Consider the following 22,844-nt stretch of genomic DNA (forward strand, 5'->3'; position numbering starts at 1 on the left):
CCCCCACACTGCTCTACCTCACACTGCCCCCCACACTGCTCCCCCTCACACTGCCCTCACACTGCTCCCCCTCACACTGCCCCCCCACACTGCCCCCCCTCACACTGCCCCCCCCCACACTGCTCCCCCTCACACTGCCCCCCACACTGCTCCCCCTCACACTGCCCCCCACACTGCTCCCCCTCACACTGCCCCCCACACTGCTCCCCCTCATACTGCCCCCCACACTGCTCCCCCTCACACTGCCCCCCACACTGCTCCCCCTCACACTGCCCCCCACACTGCTCCCCCTCACACTGCCCCCACACTGCTCCCCCTCACACTGCTCCCCCACACTGCTCCCCCTCACACTGCCCCCCAGACTGCTCCCCCTCACACTGCCCCCCCAGACTGCTCACCCTCACACTGCCCCCCACACTGACCCCTCATGCTGCCCCCTCACACTGACCGCTCACACTGCCCCCCTCGCACTGACTCCTCACGCTGCCTCCCTCGCACTGACTCCTCACGCTGCCCCCCTCGCACTGACTCCTCACGCTGCCCCCCTCGCACTGACTCCTCACGCTGCCCCCCTCGCACTGACTCCTCACGCTGCCCCCCTCGCACTGACTCCTCACGCTGCCCCCCTCACACTGACCCCTCGCACTGACCCCTCACGCTGCCCCCTCACACTGACCGCTCACGCTGCCCCCCTCGCACTGACCGCTCACGCTGCCCCCCTCGCACTGACCGCTCACGCTGCCCCCCTCGCACTGACTCCTCACGCTGCCCCCCTCGCACTGACTCCTCACGCTGCCCCCCTCGCACTGACTCCTCCCGCTGCCCCCCTCGCACTGACTCCTCACGCTGCCCCCCTCGCACTGACTCCTCACGCTGCCCCCCTCGCACTGACTCCTCCCGCTGCCCCCCTCGCACTGACTCCTCCCGCTGCCCCCCTCGCACTGACTCCTCCCGCTGCCCCCCTCGCACTGACTCCTCCCGCTGCCCCCCCTCGCACTGACTCCTCACGCTGCCCCCCTCGCACTGACTCCTCCCGCTGCCCCCCTCGCACTGACTCCTCCCGCTGCCCCCCTCGCACTGACTCCTCACGCTGCCCCCCTCGCACTGACCCCTCACGCTGCCCCCCTCGCACTGACCCCTCACGCTGCCCCCTCGCACTGACCCCTCACGCTGCCCCCCTCGCACTGACTCCTCACGCTGCCTCCCTCGCACTGACTCCTCACGCTGCCCCCCTCGCACTGACTCCTCACGCTGCCCCCCTCGCACTGACTCCTCACGCTGCCCCCCTCGCACTGACCCCTCACGCTGCCCCCCCCGCACTGACTCCTCACGCTGCCTCCCTCGCACTGACTCCTCACGCTGCCGCCCTCGCACTGACTCCTCACGCTGCCTCCCTCGCACTGACTCCTCACGCTGCCTCCCTCGCACTGACTCCTCACGCTGCCCCCCTCGCACTGACCCCTCACGCTGCCCCCCTCGCACTGACTCCTCACGCTGCCCCCGTTGCACTGACTCCTCACGCTGCCCCCCTCGCACTGACTCCTCACGCTGCCCCCCTCGCACTGACTCCTCACGCTGCCCCCCTCGCACTGACTCCTCACGCTGCCTCCCTCGCACTGACTCCTCACGCTGCCTCCCTCGCACTGACTCCTCACGCTGCCCCCCTCGCACTGACCCCTCACGCTGCCCCCCTCGCACTGACTCCTCACGCTGCCCCCGTTGCACTGACTCCTCACGCTGCCCCCCTCGCACTGACTCCTCACGCTGCCCCCGTTGCACTGACTCCTCACGCTGCCCCCCTCGCACTGACTCCTCACGCTGCCCCCCTCGCACTGACCCCTCACGCTGCCCCCTCGCACTGACCCCTCACGCTGCCCCCCTCGCACTGACTCCTCACGCTGCCCCCCTCGCACTGACTCCTCACGCTGCCCCCCTCGCACTGACCCCTCACGCTGCCCCCTCGCACTGACCCCTCACGCTGCCCCCCTCGCACTGACTCCTCACGCTGCCTGAGCACGGGGATCTTATGTCACTTACACAAAGGATTGATTTCTCAGTCTCTTCACAGCTCAGTCTTCTCCCTGCTCCTGATTATCGCTCCTGAGACTGCTGGCAGCCTTCTATTGTGGGAACGCTGCCACTAATCTGCACTGGGGTTTACTAGAGATCCCCAAGAGAGATGAGACCCCGGAGATTGTGATCCTGGAGGCTGGCACTATCATCTGCCCAATGCCAGCACTCTGTGGTAAAGGCTGTGGGCTCCCCGGGCTCGGTCCCCCCGCCTCTGCGGTGCCGGGTTCCCCCGGTATCCCCTCCATACAGGGATGTGGTCTGCGCCGTGGATCTAACACGTAGGGGCGGTAATGAATTGTGCTTATCTGCTCGGAGGCTGCTAAATTGCCGGCATGTAAAATGAATTTCCTAGATCAGGCTGCAGATCCTCTACGGACGGGGCTCGGCTGATATTGAATTAGGCCGCAGTCAGCGTGTGCATTATGACTGGAGGGGGAGTGCGCCTATTAATAAGTGATGGCTCAGTGCCTCTGCTAATGGCATCCAGTGACTGACCGCTGCTGCAGTCATCACTACCGAGTCTCCAACGCTGCGTCCTACACCGTACAGCTGCAACATACCGCCTCCATGTGTACACACCATAGAGAAAGCCCCAGAGCCCCCACACACCGTACAGCTGCAACATACCGCCTCCATGTGTACACACCATAGAGAAAGCCCCAGAGCCCTCCACACACAGTACAGCTGCAACATACCGCCTCCATGTGTACACACCATAGAGAAAGCCCCAGAGCCCCCACACACCGTACAGCTGCAACATACCGCCTCCATGTGTACACACCATAGAGAAAGCCCCAGAGCCCCCCACACACAGTACAGCTACAACATACCGCCTCCATGTGTACACACCATAGAGAAAGCCCCAGAGCCCCTAACACACCGTACAGCTGCAATATACTGCCTCCATGTGTACACACCATAGAGAAAGCCCCAGAGCCCCCCACACACCGTACAGCTGCAACATACCGCCTCCATGTGTACACACCATAGAGAAAGCCCCAGAGCCCCCCACACACCGTACAGCTGCAACATACCGCCTCCATATGTACATACCATAGAGAAAGCCCCAGAGCCCCCCACACACAGTACAGCTGCAACATACCGCCTCCATGTGTACACACCATAGAGAAAGCCCCAGAGCCCCCCACACACAGTACAGCTACAACATACCGCCTCCATGTGTACACACCATAGAGAAAGCCCCAGAGCCCCCCACACACAGTACAGCTGCAACATACCGCCTCCATGTGTACACACCATAGAGAAAGCCCCAGAGCCCCCACACACAGTACAGCTGCAACATACCGCCCCCATGTGTACACACCATAGAGAAAGCCCCAGAGCCCCCCACACACAGTACAGCTGCAACATACCGCCTCCATGTGTACACACCATAGAGAAAGCCCCAGAGCCCCCACACACCGTACAGCTGCAACATACCGCCTCCATGTGTACACACCATAGAGAAAGCCCCAGAGCCCCCACACACCGTACAGCTACAACATACCGCCTCCATGTGTACACACCATAGAGAAAGCCCCAGAGCCCCCACACACCGTACAGCTGCAACATACCGCCCCCATGTGTACACACCATAGAGAAAGCCCCAGAGCCCCCCACACACAGTACAGCTGCAACATACCGCCTCCATGTGTACACACCATAGAGAAAGCCCCAGAGCCCCCACACACCGTACAGCTGCAACATACCGCCTCCATGTGTACACACCATAGAGAAAGCCCCAGAGCCCCCCACACACAGTACAGCTACAACATACCGCCTCCATGTGTACACACCATAGAGAAAGCCCCAGAGCCCCCCACACACCGTACAGCTGCAACATACCGCCTCCATGTGTACACACCATAGAGAAAGCCCCAGAGCCCCTAACACACAGTACAGCTGCAACATACCGCCTCCATGTGTACACACCATAGAGAAAGCCCCAGAGCCCCCCACACACCGTATAGCTGCAACATACCGCCTCCATGTGTACACACCATAGAGAAAGCCCCAGAGCCCCCCACACACCGTACAGCTGCAACATACCGCCTCCATGTGTACACACCATAGAGCAAGCCCCAGAGCCCCCCACACACAGTACAGCTACAACATACCGCCTCCATGTGTACACACCATAGAGCAAGCCCCAGAGCCCCCCACACACCGTACAGCTGCAACATACCGCCTCCATGTGTACACACCATAGAGAAAGCCCCAGAGCCCCCCACACACAGTACAGCTGCAACATACCGCCTCCATGTGTACACACCATAGAGAAAGCCCCAGAGCCCCCCACACACAGTACAGCTGCAACATACCGCCTCCATGTGTACACACCATAGAGAAAGCCCCAGAGCCCCCCACACACAGTACAGCTACAACATACCGCCTCCATGTGTACACACCATAGAGAAAGCCCCAGAGCCCCCACACACCGTACAGCTGCAACATACCGCCTCCATGTGTACACACCATAGAGAAAGCCCCAGAGCCCCCCACACACCGTACAGCTGCAATATACTGCCTCCATGTGTACACACCATAGAGAAAGCCCCAGAGCCCCCACACACCGTACAGCTGCAACATACCGCCTCCATGTGTACACACCATAGAGCAAACCCCAGAGCCCCCCACACACAGTACAGCTACAACATACCGCCTCCATGTGTACACACCATAGAGAAAGCCCCAGAGCCCCCCACACACAGTACAGCTGCAACATACCGCCTCCATGTGTACACACCATAGAGCAAGCCCCAGAGCCCCCCACACACCGTACAGCTGCAACATACCGCCTCCATGTGTACACACCATAGAGAAAGCCCCAGAGCCCCCCACACACCGTACAGCTACAACATACCGCCTCCATGTGTACACACCATAGAGCAAGCCCCAGAGCCCCCCACACACAGTACAGCTACAACATACCGCCCCCATGTGTACACACCATAGAGAAAGCCCCAGAGCCCCCACACACCGTACAGCTGCAACATACCGCCTCCATGTGTACACACCATAGAGAAAGCCCCAGAGCCCCCACACACCGTACAGCTGCAACATACCGCCTCCATGTGTACACACCATAGAGAAAGCCCCAGAGCCCCCCACACACAGTACAGCTGCAACATACCGCCTCCATGTGTACACATCATAGAGAAAGCCCCAGAGCCCCCCACACACAGTACAGCTGCAACATACCGCCTCCATGTGTACACACCATAGAGAAAGCCCCAGAGCCCCCACACACCGTACAGCTGCAACATACCGCCTCCATGTGTACACACCATAGAGAAAGCCCCAGAGCCCCCCACACACAGTACAGCTACAACATACCGCCTCCATGTGTACACACCATAGAGAAAGCCCCAGAGCCCCCCACACACAGTACAGCTGCAACATACCGCCTCCATGTGTACACACCATAGAGCAAGCCCCAGAGCCCCCCACACACCGTACAGCTGCAACATACCGCCTCCATGTGTACACACCATAGAGAAAGCCCCAGAGCCCCCCACACACCGTACAGCTACAACATACCGCCTCCATGTGTACACACCATAGAGCAAGCCCCAGAGCCCCCCACACACAGTACAGCTACAACATACCGCCCCCATGTGTACACACCATAGAGAAAGCCCCAGAGCCCCCACACACCGTACAGCTGCAACATACCGCCTCCATGTGTACACACCATAGAGAAAGCCCCAGAGCCCCCACACACCGTACAGCTGCAACATACCGCCTCCATGTGTACACACCATAGAGAAAGCCCCAGAGCCCCCCACACACAGTACAGCTGCAACATACCGCCTCCATGTGTACACACCATAGAGAAATCCCCAGAGCCCCCCACACACAGTACAGCTGCAACATACCGCCTCCATGTGTACACACCATAGAGAAAGCCCCAGAGCCCCCACACACCGTACAGCTGCAACATACCACCTCCATGTGTACACACCATAGAGAAAGCCCCAGAGCCCCCCACACACAGTACAGCTGCAACATACCGCCTCCATGTGTACACACCATAGAGAAAGCCCCAGAGCCCCCCACACACCGTACAGCTGCAATATACCACCTCCATGTGTACACACCATAGAGAAAGCCCCAGAGCCCCCCACACACCGTACAGCTGCAACATACCGCCTCCATGTGTACACACCATAGAGAAAACCCCAGACCCCCCACACACAGTACAGCTGCAACATACCGCCTCCATGTGTACACACCATAGAGAAAGCCCCAGAGCCCCTAACACACCGTACAGCTGCAACATACCGCCTCCATGTGTACACACCATAGAGAAAGCCCCAGAGCCCCTAACACACCGTACAGCTGCAATATACTGCCTCCATGTGTACACACCATAGAGAAAGCCCCAGAGCCCCCCACACACCGTACAGCTGCAATATACTGCCTCCATGTGTACACACCATAGAGAAAGCCCCAGAGCCCCCCACACACAGTACAGCTGCAACATACCGCCTCCATGTGTACACACCATAGAGAAAGCCCCAGAGCCCCCACACACCGTACAGCTGCAATATACTGCCTCCATGTGTACACACCATAGAGAAAGCCCCAGAGCCCCCACACACCGTACAGCTGCAATATACTGCCTCCATGTGTACACACCATAGAGAAAGCCCCAGAGCCCCCCACACACCGTACAGCTGCAATATACTGCCTCCATGTGTACACACCATAGAGAAAGCCCCAGAGCCCCCCACACACAGTACAGCTGCAACATACCGCCTCCATGTGTACACACCATAGAGAAAGCCCCAGAGCCCCCCACACACCGTACAGCTGCAATATACCACCTCCATGTGTACACACCATAGAGAAAGCCCCAGAGCCCCCCACACACCGTACAGCTGCAACATACCGCCTCCATGTGTACACACCATAGAGAAAACCCCAGACCCCCCACACACAGTACAGCTGCAACATACCGCCTCCATGTGTACACACCATAGAGAAAACCCCAGAGCCCCTAACACACCGTACAGCTGCAACATACCGCCTCCATGTGTACACACCATAGAGAAAGCCCCAGAGCCCCTAACACACCGTACAGCTGCAATATACTGCCTCCATGTGTACACACCATAGAGAAAGCCCCAGAGCCCCCCACACACCGTACAGCTGCAATATACTGCCTCCATGTGTACACACCATAGAGAAAGCCCCAGAGCCCCCCACACACAGTACAGCTGCAACATACCGCCTCCATGTGTACACACCATAGAGAAAGCCCCAGAGCCCCCACACACCGTACAGCTGCAATATACTGCCTCCATGTGTACACACCATAGAGAAAGCCCCAGAGCCCCCACACACCGTACAGCTGCAATATACTGCCTCCATGTGTACACACCATAGAGAAAGCCCCAGAGCCCCCCACACACCGTACAGCTGCAATATACTGCCTCCATGTGTACACACCATAGAGAAAGCCCCAGAGCCCCCCACACACAGTACAGCTGCAACATACCGCCTCCATGTGTACACACCATAGAGAAAGCCCCAGAGCCCCCCACACACCGTACAGCTGCAATATACCGCCTCCATGTGTACACACCATAGAGAAAGCCCCAGAGCCCCTAACACACCGTACAGCTGCAACATACCGCCTCCATGTGTACACACCATAGAGAAAGCCCCAGAGCCCCCCACACACCGTACAGCTGCAATATACTGCCTCCATGTGTACACACCATAGAGAAAGCCCCAGAGCCCCCCACACACAGTACAGCTGCAACATACCGCCTCCATGTGTACACACCATAGATAAAGCCCCAGAGCCCCCCACACACAGTACAGCTGCAATATACCGCCTCCATGTGTACACACCATAGAGAAAGCCCCAGAGCCCCCCCACACACAGTACAGCTGCAACATACCGCCTCCATGTGTACACACCATAGAGCAAGCCCCAGAGCCCCCCACACACAGTACAGCTGCAACATACCGCCTCCATGTGTACACACCATAGAGAAAGCCCCAGAGCCCCCCACACACCGTACAGCTGCAACATACCGCCTCCATGTGTACACACCATAGAGAAAGCCCCAGAGCCCCCCACACACAGTACAGCTACAACATACCGCCTCCATGTGTACACACCATAGAGAAAGCCCCAGAGCCCCTAACACACAGTACAGCTGCAACATACCGCCTCCATGTGTACACACCATAGAGAAAGCCCCAGAGCCCCTAACACACAGTACAGCTGCAACATACCGCCTCCATGTGTACACACCATAGAGAAAGCCCCAGAGCCCTCCACACACAGTACAGCTGCAATATACCGCCTCCATGTGTACACACCATAGAGAAAGCCCCAGAGCCCCCCACACACAGTACAGCTGCAACATACCGCCTCCATATGTACACACCATAGAGCAAGCCCCAGAGCCCCCACACACAGTACAGCTGCAACATACCGCCTCCATATGTACACACCATAGAGAAAGCCCCAGAGCCCCGCACACACCGTACAGCTGCAACATACCGCCTCCATGTGTACACACCATAGAGAAAGCCCCAGAGCCCCCCACACACCGTACAGCTGCAATATACCGCCTCCATGTGTACACATCATAGAGAAAGCCCCAGAGCCCCCCACACACAGTACAGCTGCAACATACCGCCTCCATGTGTACACACCATAGAGAAAGCCCCAGAGCCCCCCACACACAGTACAGCTGCAATATACTGCCTCCATATGTACACACCATAGAGAAAGCCCCAGAGCCCCCCACACACAGTACAGCTGCAACATACCGTCTCCATATGTACACACCATAGAGAAAGCCCCAGAGCCCCCCACACACCGTACAGCTGCAATATACTGCCTCCATGTGTACACACCATAGAGAAAGCCCCAGAGCCCCCCACACACCGTACAGCTGCAATATACTGCCTCCATGTGTACACACCATAGAGAAAGCCCCAGAGCCCCCCACACACCGTACAGCTGCAACATACCGCCTCCATGTGTACACACCATAGAGAAAGCCCCAGAGCCCCCCACACACCGTACAGCTGCAATATACCGCCTCCATGTGTACACACCATAGAGAAAGCCCCAGAGCCCCTAACACACCGTACAGCTGCAACATACCGCCTCCATGTGTACACACCATAGAGAAAGCCCCAGAGCCCCCCACACACCGTACAGCTGAAATATACTGCCTCCATGTGTACACACCATAGAGAAAGCCCCAGAGCCCCCCACACACAGTACAGCTGCAACATACCGCCTCCATGTGTACACACCATAGAGAAAGCCCCAGAGCCCCCCACACACAGTACAGCTGCAATATACCGCCTCCATGTGTACACACCATAGAGAAAGCCCCAGAGCCCCCCCACACACAGTACAGCTGCAACATACCGCCTCCATGTGTACACACCATAGAGCAAGCCCCAGAGCCCCCCACACACAGTACAGCTGCAACATACCGCCTCCATGTGTACACACCATAGAGAAAGCCCCAGAGCCCCCCACACACCGTACAGCTGCAACATACCGCCTCCATGTGTACACACCATAGAGAAAGCCCCAGAGCCCCCCACACACAGTACAGCTACAACATACCGCCTCCATGTGTACACACCATAGAGAAAGCCCCAGAGCCCCCCACACACAGTACAGCTGCAACATACCGCCTCCATGTGTACACACCATAGAGAAAGCCCCAGAGCCCTCCACACACAGTACAGCTGCAATATACCGCCTCCATGTGTACACACCATAGAGAAAGCCCCAGAGCCCCCCACACACAGTACAGCTGCAACATACCGCCTCCATATGTACACACCATAGAGCAAGCCCCAGAGCCCCCACACACAGTACAGCTGCAACATACCGCCTCCATATGTACACACCATAGAGAAAGCCCCAGAGCCCCGCACACACCGTACAGCTGCAACATACCGCCTCCATGTGTACACACCATAGAGAAAGCCCCAGAGCCCCCCACACACCGTACAGCTGCAATATACCGCCTCCATGTGTACACATCATAGAGAAAGCCCCAGAGCCCCCCACACACAGTACAGCTGCAACATACCGCCTCCATGTGTACACACCATAGAGAAAGCCCCAGAGCCCCCCACACACAGTACAGCTGCAATATACTGCCTCCATATGTACACACCATAGAGAAAGCCCCAGAGCCCCCCACACACAGTACAGCTGCAACATACCGTCTCCATATGTACACACCATAGAGAAAGCCCCAGAGCCCCTAACACACAGTACAGCTACAACATACCGCCTCCATGTGTACACACCATAGAGAAAGCCCCAGAGCCCCCCCACACACAGTACAGCTGCAACATACCGCCTCCATGTGTACACACCATAGAGAAAGCCCAAGAGCCCCCCACACACAGTACAGCTGCAACATACCGCCTCCATGTGTACACACCATAGAGAAAGCCCCAGAGCCCCCCACACACATTACAGCTGCAACATACCGCCTCCATGTGTACACACCATAGAGCAAGCCCCAGAGCCCCCCACACACAGTACAGCTGCAACATACCGCCTCCATATGTACACACCATAGAGAAAGCCCCAGAGCCCCCCACACACAGTACAGCTGCAACATACCGCCTCCATGTGTACACACCATAGAGAAAGCCCCAGAGCCCCTAACACACAGTACAGCTGCAACATACCGCCTCCATGTATATACACCATAGAGAAAGCCCTAGAGCCCCCCACACACAGTACAGCTGCAACATACCGCCTCCATGTGTACACACCATAGAGAAAGCCCCAGAGCCCCCCACACACCGTACAGCTGCAATATACCGCCTCCATATGTACACACCATAGAGAAAGCCCTAGAGCCCCCCACACACCGTACAGCTGCAATATACCGCCTCCATATGTACACACCATAGAGAAAGCCCTAGAGCCCCCCACACACAGTACAGCTACAACATACCGCCTCCATATGTACACACCATAGAGAAAACCCCAGAGCCCCTAACACACAGTACAGCTACAACATACCGCCTCCATGTGTACACACCATAGAGAAAGCCCCAGAGCCCCCACACACCGTACAGCTGCAACATACCGCCTCCATGTGTACACACCATAGAGAAAGCCCCAGAGCCCCCCACACACCGTACAGCTGCAATATACCGCCTCCATGTGTACACATCATAGAGAAAGCCCCAGAGCCCCCCACACACAGTACAGCTGCAATATACCGCCTCCATATGTACACACCATAGAGAAAGCCCCAGAGCCCCCCACACACAGTACAGCTACAACATACCGTCTCCATATGTACACACCATAGAGAAAGCCCCAGAGCCCCTAACACACAGTACAGCTACAACATACCACCTCCATGTGTACACACCATAGAGAAAGCCCCAGAGCCCCCCACACACAGTACAGCTGCAACATACCGCCTCCATGTGTACACACCATAGAGAAAGCCCCAGAGCCCCCCACACACCGTACAGCTGCAATATACCGCCTCCATATGTACACACCATAGAGAAAGCCCTAGAGCCCCCCACACACAGTACAGCTACAACATACCGCCTCCATGTGTACACACCATAGAGAAAGCCCCAGAGCCCCTAACACACAGTACAGCTGCAACATACCGCCTCCATGTGTACACACCATAGAGAAAGCCCCAGAGCCCCCCACACACATTACAGCTGCAACATACCGCCTCCATGTGTACACACCATAGAGAAAGCCCCAGAGCCCCCCACACACAGTACAGCTACAACATACCGCCTCCATGTGTACACACCATAGAGAAAACCCCAGAGCCCCTAACACACAGTACAGCTGCAACATACCGCCTCCATGTATATACACCATAGAGAAAGCCCTAGAGCCCCCCACACACAGTACAGCTGCAACATACCGCCTCCATGTGTACACACCATAGAGAAAGCCCCAGATCCCCCACACACAGTACAGCTGCAACATACCGCCTCCATGTGTACACACCATAGAGAAAGCCCCAGAGCCCCCCACACACAGTACAGCTGCAACATACCGCCTCCATGTGTACACACCATAGAGAAAGCCCCAGAGCCCCCCACACACCGTACAGCTGCAATATACCGCCTCCATATGTACACACCATAGAGAAAGCCCTAGAGCCCCCCACACACAGTACAGCTACAACATACCGCCTCCATGTGTACACACCATAGAGAAAGCCCCAGAGCCCCTAACACACAGTACAGCTGCAACATACCGCCTCCATGTGTACACACCATAGAGAAAGCCCCAGAGCCCCCCACACACAGTACAGCTGCAATATACCGCCTCCATGTATATACACCATAGAGAAAGCCCTAGAGCCCCCCACACACAGTTCAGCTACAACATACCGCCTCCATGTGTACACACCATAGAGAAAGCCCCAGAGTTTCCCACACACCGTACAGCTGCAATATACCGCCTCCATATGTACACACCATAGAGAAAGCCCCAGAGCCCTCCACACACAGTACAGCTGCAACATACCGCCCCCATGTGTACACACCATAGAGAAAGCCCCAGAGCCCCCCACACACAGTACAGCTGCAATATACTGCCTCCATGTGTACACACCATAGAGAAAGCCCCAGAGCCCCCCACACACCGTACAGCTGCAATATACCGCCTCCATATGTACACACCATAGAGAAAGCCCCAGAGCCCCCCACACACAGTACAGCTACAACATACCGCCTCCATGTGTACACACCATAGAGAAAGCCCCAGAGCCCCCCACACACAGTACAGCTGCAACATACCGCCTCCATGTGTACACACCATAGAGAAAGCCCCAGAGCCCCTAACACACAGTACAGCTACAACATACCGCCTCCATATGTACACACCATACAGAAAGCCCCAGAGCCCCCACACACCGTACAGCTGCAATATACCGCCTCCATGTGTACACACCATAGAGAAAGCCCCAGAGCCCCCCACACACAGTACAGCTGCAATATACCGCCTCCATGTGTACACACCATAGAGAAAGCCCCAGAGCCCCCCACACACAGTACAGCTGCAATATACCGCCTCCATGTGTACACACCATAGAGAAAGCCCCAGAGCCCCCCACACACAGTACAGCTGCAACATACCGCCTCCATGTGTACACACCATAGAGAAAGCCCCAGAGCCCCTAACACACAGTACAGCTACAACATACCGCCTCCATGTGTACACACCATAGAGAAAGCCCCAGAGCCCCCCACACACAGTACAGCTGCAATATACTGCCTCCATGTGTACACACCATAGAGAAAGCCCCAGAGCCCCCCACACACAGTACAGCTACAACATACCGCCTCCATATGTACACACCATAGAGAAAGCCCCAGAGCCCCCCACACACAGTACAGCTACAACATACCGCCTCCATGTGTACACACCATAGAGAAAGCCCCAGAGCCCCCCACACACAGTACAGCTACAACATACCGCCTCCATGTGTACACACCATAGAGAAAGCCCCAGAGCCCCCCACACACAGTACAGCTACAACATACCGCCTCCATATGTACATACCATAGAGAAAGCCCCAGAGCCCCCCACACACAGTACAGCTGCAACATACCGCCTCCATATGTACACACCATAGAGAAAGCCCCAGAGCCCCCCACACACAGTACAGCTGCAACATACCGCCTCCATGTGTACACACCATAGAGAAAGCCCCAGAGCCCCCCACACACAGTACAGCAGCAACATACCACCTCCATGTGTACACACTATAGAGAAAGCCCCAGAGCCCCCCACACACAGTACAGCAGCAACATACCGCCTCCATGTGTACACACCATAGAGAAAGCCCCAGAGCCCCCCACACACAGTACAGCAGCAACATACCGCCTCCATGTGTACACACCATAGAGAAAGCCCCAGAGCCCCCCACACACAGTACAGCTGCAATATACTGCCTCCATGTGTACACACCATAGAGAAAGCCCCAGAGCCCCCCACACACAGTACAGCTGCAACATACCGCCCCCATGTGTACACACCATAGAGAAAACCCCAGAGCCCCCCACACACAGTACAGCTGCAATATACTGCCTCCATGTATACACACCATAGAGAAAACCCCAGAGCCCCCCACACACAGTACAGCTGCAACATACCGCCTCCATATGTACACACCATACAGAAAGCCCCAGAGCCCCCCACACACAGTACAGCTGCAACATACCGCCCCCATGTGTACACACCATAGAGAAAGCTCCAGAGCCCCCACACACACAGTACAGCTGCAACATACCGCCTCCATGTGTACACACCAAAAAAAATCCCAAGAGCCCCCCACACACAGTACAGCTGCACCATACTGCCTCCATGTGTACACACCATAGAGAAAGCCCCAGAGCCCCCCACACACAGTACAGCTGCAACATACCGCCCCCATGTGTACACACCATAGAGAAAGCCCCAGAGCCCCCACACACACAGTACAGCTGCAACATACCGCCTCCATGTGTACACACCATAGAGAAAGCCCCAGAGCCCCCCCACACACAGTACAGCTGCAACATACCGCCTCCATGTGTACACACCAAAAAAAAATCCCAAGAGCCCCCACACACAGTACAGCTGCACCATACTGCCTCCATGTGTACACACCATAGAGAAAGCCCCAGAGCCCCCCACACACATTACAGCTGCAACATACCGCCTCCATGTGTACACACCATAGAGAAAGCCCCAGAGCCCCCCACACACAGTACAGCTGCAACATACCGCCTCCATGTGTACACACCATAGAGCAAGCCCCAGAGCCCCCCACACACAGTACAGCTGCAACATATACCGCCTCCATGTGTACACACCATAGAGAAAGCCCCAAGCCCTCCACACACAGTATAGCTGCAACATACCGCCTCCATATGTACACACCATAGAGCAAGCCCCAGAGCCCCCCACACACAGTACAGCTGCAATATACTGCCTCCATGTGTACACACCATAGAGAAAGCCCCAGAGCCCCCCACACACAGTACAGCTGCAACATACCGCCTCCATGTGTACACACCATAGAGAAAGCCCCAGAGCCCCCACACACCGTACAGCTGCAACATACCGCCTCCATGTGTACACACCATAGAGAAAGCCCCAGAGCCCCCCACACACCGTACAGCTGCAACATACCGCCTCCATGTGTACACACCATAGAGAAAGCCCCAGAGCCCCCCACACACAGTACAGCTGCAATATACTGCCTCCATGTGTACACACCATAGAGCAAGCCCCAGAGCCCCCCACACACAGTACAGCTGCAATATACTGCCTCCATGTGTACACACCATAGAGAAAGCCCCAGACCCCCCACACACATTACAGCTGCAACATACCGCCTCCATGTGTACACACCATAGAGAAAGCCCCAGAGCCCCCCCACACACAGTACAGCTGCAACATACCGCCTCCATGTGTACACACCATAGAGAAAGCCCAAGAGCCCCCCACACACAGTACAGCTGCAACATACCGCCTCCATGTGTACACACCATAGAGAAAGCCCCAGAGCCCCCCACACACATTACAGCTGCAACATACCGCCTCCATGTGTACACACCATAGAGCAAGCCCCAGAGCCCCCCACACACAGTACAGCTGCAACATATACCGCCTCCATGTGTACACACCATAGAGAAAGCCCCAGAGCCCTCCACACACAGTATAGCTGCAACATACCGCCTCCATGTGTACACACCATAGAGCAAGCCCCAGAGCCCCCCACACACAGTACAGCTGCAATATACTGCCTCCATGTGTACACACCATAGAGAAAACCCCAGACCCCCCACACACAGTACAGCTGCAACATACCGCCTCCATGTATACACACCATAGAGAAAACCCCAGAGCCCCCCACACACAGTACAGCTGCAATATACCGCCTCCATGTGTACACACCATAGAGAAAGCCCCAGAGCCCCCCACACACAGTACAGCTGCAACATACCGCCTCCATGTGTACACACCATAGAGAAAACTCCAGAGCCCTACACACAGTACAGCTGCAACATACCGCCTCCATGTGTACACACCATAGAGAAAGCCCCAGAGCCCCCACACACCGTACAGCTGCAACATACCGCCTCCATGTGTACACACCATAGAGCAAGCCCCAGAGCCCCCCACACACAGTACAGCTGCAACATACCGCCTCCATGTGTACACACCATAGAGAAAGTCCCAGAGCCCCCCACACACAGTATAGCTGCAACATACCGCCTCCATGTGTACACACCATAGAGAAAGCCCCAGAGCCCCCCACACACAGTACAGCTGCAACATACCGCCTCCATGTGTACACACCATAGAGAAAACCCCAGAGCCCTACACACAGTACAGCTGCAACATACCGCCCCCATGTGTACACACCATAGAGAAAGCCCCAGAGCCCCCCACACACAGTACAGCTGCAACATACCGCCTCCATGTGTACACACCATAGAGAAAGCCCCAGAGCCCCCCACACACAGTATAGCTGCAACATACCGCCTCCATGTGTACACACCATAGAGAAAGCCCCAGAGCCCTCCACACACAGTATAGCTGCAACATACCGCCTCCATGTGTACACACCATAGTGAAAGCCCCAGAGCCCCCCACACACAGTACAGCTGCAACATACCACCTCCATGTGTACACACCATAGAGAAAGCCCCAGAGCCCCCCACACACAGTACAGCTGCAACATACCGCCTCCATGTGTACACACCATAGAGAAAGCCCCAGAGCCCCCCACACACAGTACAGCTGCAACATACCACCTCCATGTGTACACACCATAGAGAAAGCCCCAGAGCCCCCCACACACAGTACAGCTACAACATACCGCCTCCATATGTACACACCATAGAGAAAGCCCCAGAGCCCCCCACACACAGTACAGCTGCAACATACCGCCTCCATGTGTACACACCATAGAGAAAACCCCAGACCCCCCACACACAGTACAGCTGCAACATACCGCCTCCATGTGTACACACCAAAAAAAAATCCCAAGAGCCCCCACACACAGTACAGCTGCACCATACTGCCTCCATGTGTACACACCATAGAGAAAGCCCCAGAGCCCCCCACACACATTACAGCTGCAACATACCGCCTCCATGTGTACACACCATAGAGAAAGCCCCAGAGCCCCCCACACACAGTACAGCTGCAACATACCGCCTCCATGTGTACACACCATAGAGCAAGCCCCAGAGCCCCCCACACACAGTACAGCTGCAACATATACCGCCTCCATGTGTACACACCATAGAGAAAGCCCCAAGCCCTCCACACACAGTATAGCTGCAACATACCGCCTCCATATGTACACACCATAGAGCAAGCCCCAGAGCCCCCCACACACAGTACAGCTGCAATATACTGCCTCCATGTGTACACACCATAGAGAAAGCCCCAGAGCCCCCCACACACAGTACAGCTGCAACATACCGCCTCCATGTGTACACACCATAGAGAAAGCCCCAGAGCCCCCACACACCGTACAGCTGCAACATACCGCCTCCATGTGTACACACCATAGAGAAAGCCCCAGAGCCCCCCACACACCGTACAGCTGCAACATACCGCCTCCATGTGTACACACCATAGAGAAAGCCCCAGAGCCCCCCACACACAGTACAGCTGCAATATACTGCCTCCATGTGTACACACCATAGAGCAAGCCCCAGAGCCCCCCACACACAGTACAGCTGCAATATACTGCCTCCATGTGTACACACCATAGAGAAAGCCCCAGACCCCCCACACACATTACAGCTGCAACATACCGCCTCCATGTGTACACACCATAGAGAAAGCCCCAGAGCCCCCCCACACACAGTACAGCTGCAACATACCGCCTCCATGTGTACACACCATAGAGAAAGCCCAAGAGCCCCCCACACACAGTACAGCTGCAACATACCGCCTCCATGTGTACACACCATAGAGAAAGCCCCAGAGCCCCCCACACACATTACAGCTGCAACATACCGCCTCCATGTGTACACACCATAGAGCAAGCCCCAGAGCCCCCCACACACAGTACAGCTGCAACATATACCGCCTCCATGTGTACACACCATAGAGAAAGCCCCAGAGCCCTCCACACACAGTATAGCTGCAACATACCGCCTCCATGTGTACACACCATAGAGCAAGCCCCAGAGCCCCCCACACACAGTACAGCTGCAATATACTGCCTCCATGTGTACACACCATAGAGAAAACCCCAGACCCCCCACACACAGTACAGCTGCAACATACCGCCTCCATGTATACACACCATAGAGAAAACCCCAGAGCCCCCCACACACAGTACAGCTGCAATATACCGCCTCCATGTGTACACACCATAGAGAAAGCCCCAGAGCCCCCCACACACAGTACAGCTGCAACATACCGCCTCCATGTGTACACACCATAGAGAAAACTCCAGAGCCCTACACACAGTACAGCTGCAACATACCGCCTCCATGTGTACACACCATAGAGAAAGCCCCAGAGCCCCCACACACCGTACAGCTGCAACATACCGCCTCCATGTGTACACACCATAGAGCAAGCCCCAGAGCCCCCCACACACAGTACAGCTGCAACATACCGCCTCCATGTGTACACACCATAGAGAAAGTCCCAGAGCCCCCCACACACAGTATAGCTGCAACATACCGCCTCCATGTGTACACACCATAGAGAAAGCCCCAGAGCCCCCCACACACAGTACAGCTGCAACATACCGCCTCCATGTGTACACACCATAGAGAAAACCCCAGAGCCCTACACACAGTACAGCTGCAACATACCGCCCCCATGTGTACACACCATAGAGAAAGCCCCAGAGCCCCCCACACACAGTACAGCTGCAACATACCGCCTCCATGTGTACACACCATAGAGAAAGCCCCAGAGCCCCCCACACACAGTATAGCTGCAACATACCGCCTCCATGTGTACACACCATAGAGAAAGCCCCAGAGCCCTCCACACACAGTATAGCTGCAACATACCGCCTCCATGTGTACACACCATAGTTAAAGCCCCAGAGCCCCCCACACACAGTACAGCTGCAACATACCACCTCCATGTGTACACACCATAGAGAAAGCCCCAGAGCCCCCCACACACAGTACAGCTGCAACATACCGCCTCCATGTGTACACACCATAGAGAAAGCCCCAGAGCCCCCCACACACAGTACAGCTACAACATACCGCCTCCATATGTACACACCATAGAGAAAGCCCCAGAGCCCCCCACACACAGTACAGCTGCAACATACCGCCTCCATGTGTACACACCATAGAGAAAACCCCAGACCCCCCACACACAGTACAGCTGCAACATACCGCCTCCATGTGTACACAACATAGAGAAAGCCCCAGAGCCCCCCATACACAGTACAGCTGCAACATACCGCCTCCATGTATATACACCATAGAGAAAGCCCCAGACCCCCCCACACAGTACAGCTGCAATATACTGCCTCCATATGTACACACCATAGAGCAAGCCCCAGAGCCCCCCACACACAGTACAGCTGCAACATACCGCCTCCATGTGTACACACCATAGAGAAAGCCCCAGAGCCCCCCACACACAGTACAGCTGCAACATACTGCCTCCATGTGTACACACCATAGAGAAAGCCCCAGAGCCCCCCACACACATTACAGCTGCAACATACCGCCTCCATGTGTACACACCATAGAGCAAGCCCCAGAGCCCCCCACACACAGTACAGCTGCAACATATACCGCCTCCATGTATACCGCTCCCTAGTCATATGACGGAGAGCAGTAACCTGTTCCTGGCTGTGTATCTGCTCTCCTAGTGATATCTGATGGAGAGCAGTGCGCTGTTCCTGGCCGTGTATCTGCTCTCCTAGTGATATCTGATGGAGAGCAGTGAGATGTTCCTGGCCGAGTATCTGCTCTCCTAGTGATATCTGATGGAGAGCACTGAGCTGTTCCTGGCCGTGTATCTGCTCTCCTAGTGATATCTGATGGAGAGCAGTGAGATGTTCCTGGCCGAGTATCTGCTCTCCTAGTGATATCTGATGGAGAGCAGTGAGCTGTTCCTGGCCGTGTATCTGCGCTCCTAGTGATATTTGATGGAGAGTAGTGACCTGTTCCTGGCCGTGTATCTGCTCTCCTAGTGATATCTGATGGAGAGCAGTGCGCTGTTCCTGGCCGTGTATCTGCTCTCCTAGTGATATCTGATGGAGAGCAGTGAGCTGTTCCTGGCCGTGTATCTGCTCCCCTAGTGATATCTGATGGAGAGTAGTGAGCTGTTCCTGGCCGTGTATCTGCTCTCCTAGTGATATCTGATGGAGAGTAGTGAGCTGTTCCTGGCCGTGTATCTGCTCTCCTAGTGATATCTGATGGAGAGCAGTGAGCTGTTCCTGGACGTGTATCTGCTCTCCTAGTGATATCTGATGGAGAGTAGTGAGCTGTTCCTGGCCGTGTATCTGCTCTCCTAGTGATATCTGATGGAGAGTAGTGAGCTGTTCCTGGCCGTGTATCTGCTCTCCTAGTGATATCTGATGGAGAGCAGTGAGCTGTTCCTGGCCGTGTATCTGCTCTCCTAGTGATATCTGATGGAGAGCAGTGAGCTGTTCCTGGCCGTGTATCTGCTCCCCTAGTGATATCTGATGGAGAGTAGTGAGCTGTTCCTGGCCGTGTATCTGCTCTCCTTGTGATATCTGATGGAGAGCAGTGAGCTGTTCCTGGCCGTGTATCTGCTCCCCTAGTGATATCTGATGGAGAGTAGTGAGCTGTTCCTGGCCGTGTATCTGCTCCCCTAGTGATATCTGATGGAGAGTAGTGAGCTGTTTCTGGCCGTGTATCTGCTCTCCTAGTGATATCTGATGGAGAGTAGTGATCTGTTTCTGGCCGTGTATCTGCTCTCCTAGTGATATCTGATGGAGAGTAGTGAGCTGTTCCCGGCCGTGTATCTGCTCTCCTAGTGATATCTGATGGAGAGTAGTGAGCTGTTTCTGGCCGTGTATCTGCTCTCCTAGTGATATCTGATGGAGAGTAGTGAGCTGTTCCTGGCCGTGTATCTGCTCTCCTAGTGATATCTGATGGAGAGCAGTGAGCTGTTCCTGGCCGTGTATCTGCTCCCCTAGTGATATCTGATGGAGAGCAGTGAGCTGTTCCTGGCCGTGTATCTGCTCTCCTAGTGATATCTGATGGAGAGTAGTGAGCTGTTCCTGGCCGTGTATCTGCTCCCCTAGTGATATCTGATGGAGAGCAGTGAGCTGTTCCTGGCCGTGTATCTGCTCCCCTAGTGATATCTGATGGAGAGCAGTGAGCTGTTCCTGGCCGTGTATCTGCTCTCCTAGTGATATCTGATGGAGAGTAGTGAGCTGTTTCTGGCCGTGTATCTGCTCTCCTAGTGATATCTGATGGAGAAAAGTGAGCTGTTCCTGGCCGTGTATCTGCTCCCCTAGTGATATCTGATGGAGAGCAGTGAGCTGTTCCTGGCCGTGTATCTGCTCCCCTAGTGATATCTGATGGAGAGTAGTGAGCTGTTCCTGGCCGTGTATCTGCTCTCCTAGTGATATCTGATGGAGAGTAGTGAGCTGTTCCTGGCCGTGTATCTGCTCCCCTAGTGATATCTGATGGAGAGCAGTGAGCTGTTCCTGGCCGTGTATCTGCTCCCCTAGTGATATCTGATGGAGAGCAGTGAGCTGTTCCTGGCCGTGTATCTGCTCTCCTAGTGATATCTGATGGAGAGTAGTGAGCTGTTCCTGGCCGTGTATCTGCTCTCCTAGTGATATCTGATGGAGAGTAGTGAGCTGTTCCTGGCCGTGTATCTGCTCTCCTAGTGATATCTGATGGAGAGTAGTGAGCTGTTCCTGGCCGTGTATCTGCTCTCCTAGTGATATCTGATGGAGAGTAGTGAGCTGTTTCTGGCCGTGTATCTGCTCTCCTAGTGATATCTGATGGAGAGTAGTGAGCTGTTTCTGGCCGTGTATCTGCTCTCCTAGTGATATCTGATGGAGAGTAGTGAGCTGTTTCTGGCCGTGTATCTGCTCTCCTAGTGATATCTGATGGAGAGTAGTGAGCTGTTCCTGGCCGTGTATCTGCTCTCCTAGTGATATCTGATGGAGAGTAGTGAGCTGTTCCTGGCCGTGTATCTGCTCTCCTAGTGATATCTGATGGAGAGTAGTGAGCTGTTTCTGGCCGTGTATCTGCTCTCCTAGTGATATCTGATGGAGAGTAGTGAGCTGTTCCTGGCCGTGTATCTGCTCTCCTAGTGATATCTGATGGAGAGCAGTGAGCTGTTCCTGGCCGTGTATCTGCTCTCCTAGTGATATCTGATGGAGAGTAGTGAGCTGTTCCTGGCCGTGTATCTGCTCCCCTAGTGATATCTGATGGAGAGCAGTGAGCTGTTCCTGGCCGTGTATCTGCTCTCCTAGTGATATCTGATGGAGAGCAGTGAGCTGTTCCTGGCCGTGTATCTGCTCTCCTAGTGATATCTGATGGAGAGTAGTGAGCTGTTTCTGGCCGTGTATCTGCTCTCCTAGTGATATCTGATGGAGAGTAGTGCGCTGTTCCTGGCCGTGTATCTGCTCTCCTAGTGATATCTGATGGAGAGTAGTGCGCTGTTCCTGGCCGTGTATCTGCTCTCCTAGTGATATCTGATGGAGAGTAGTGAGCTGTTTCTGGCCGTGTATCTGCTCTCCTAGTGATATCTGATGGAGAGTAGTGCGCTGTTCCTG

This window comes from Anomaloglossus baeobatrachus, chromosome 11, assembly GCF_048569485.1.
Source record: "Anomaloglossus baeobatrachus isolate aAnoBae1 chromosome 11, aAnoBae1.hap1, whole genome shotgun sequence".
Lineage (NCBI taxonomy): Eukaryota > Metazoa > Chordata > Amphibia > Anura > Aromobatidae > Anomaloglossus > Anomaloglossus baeobatrachus.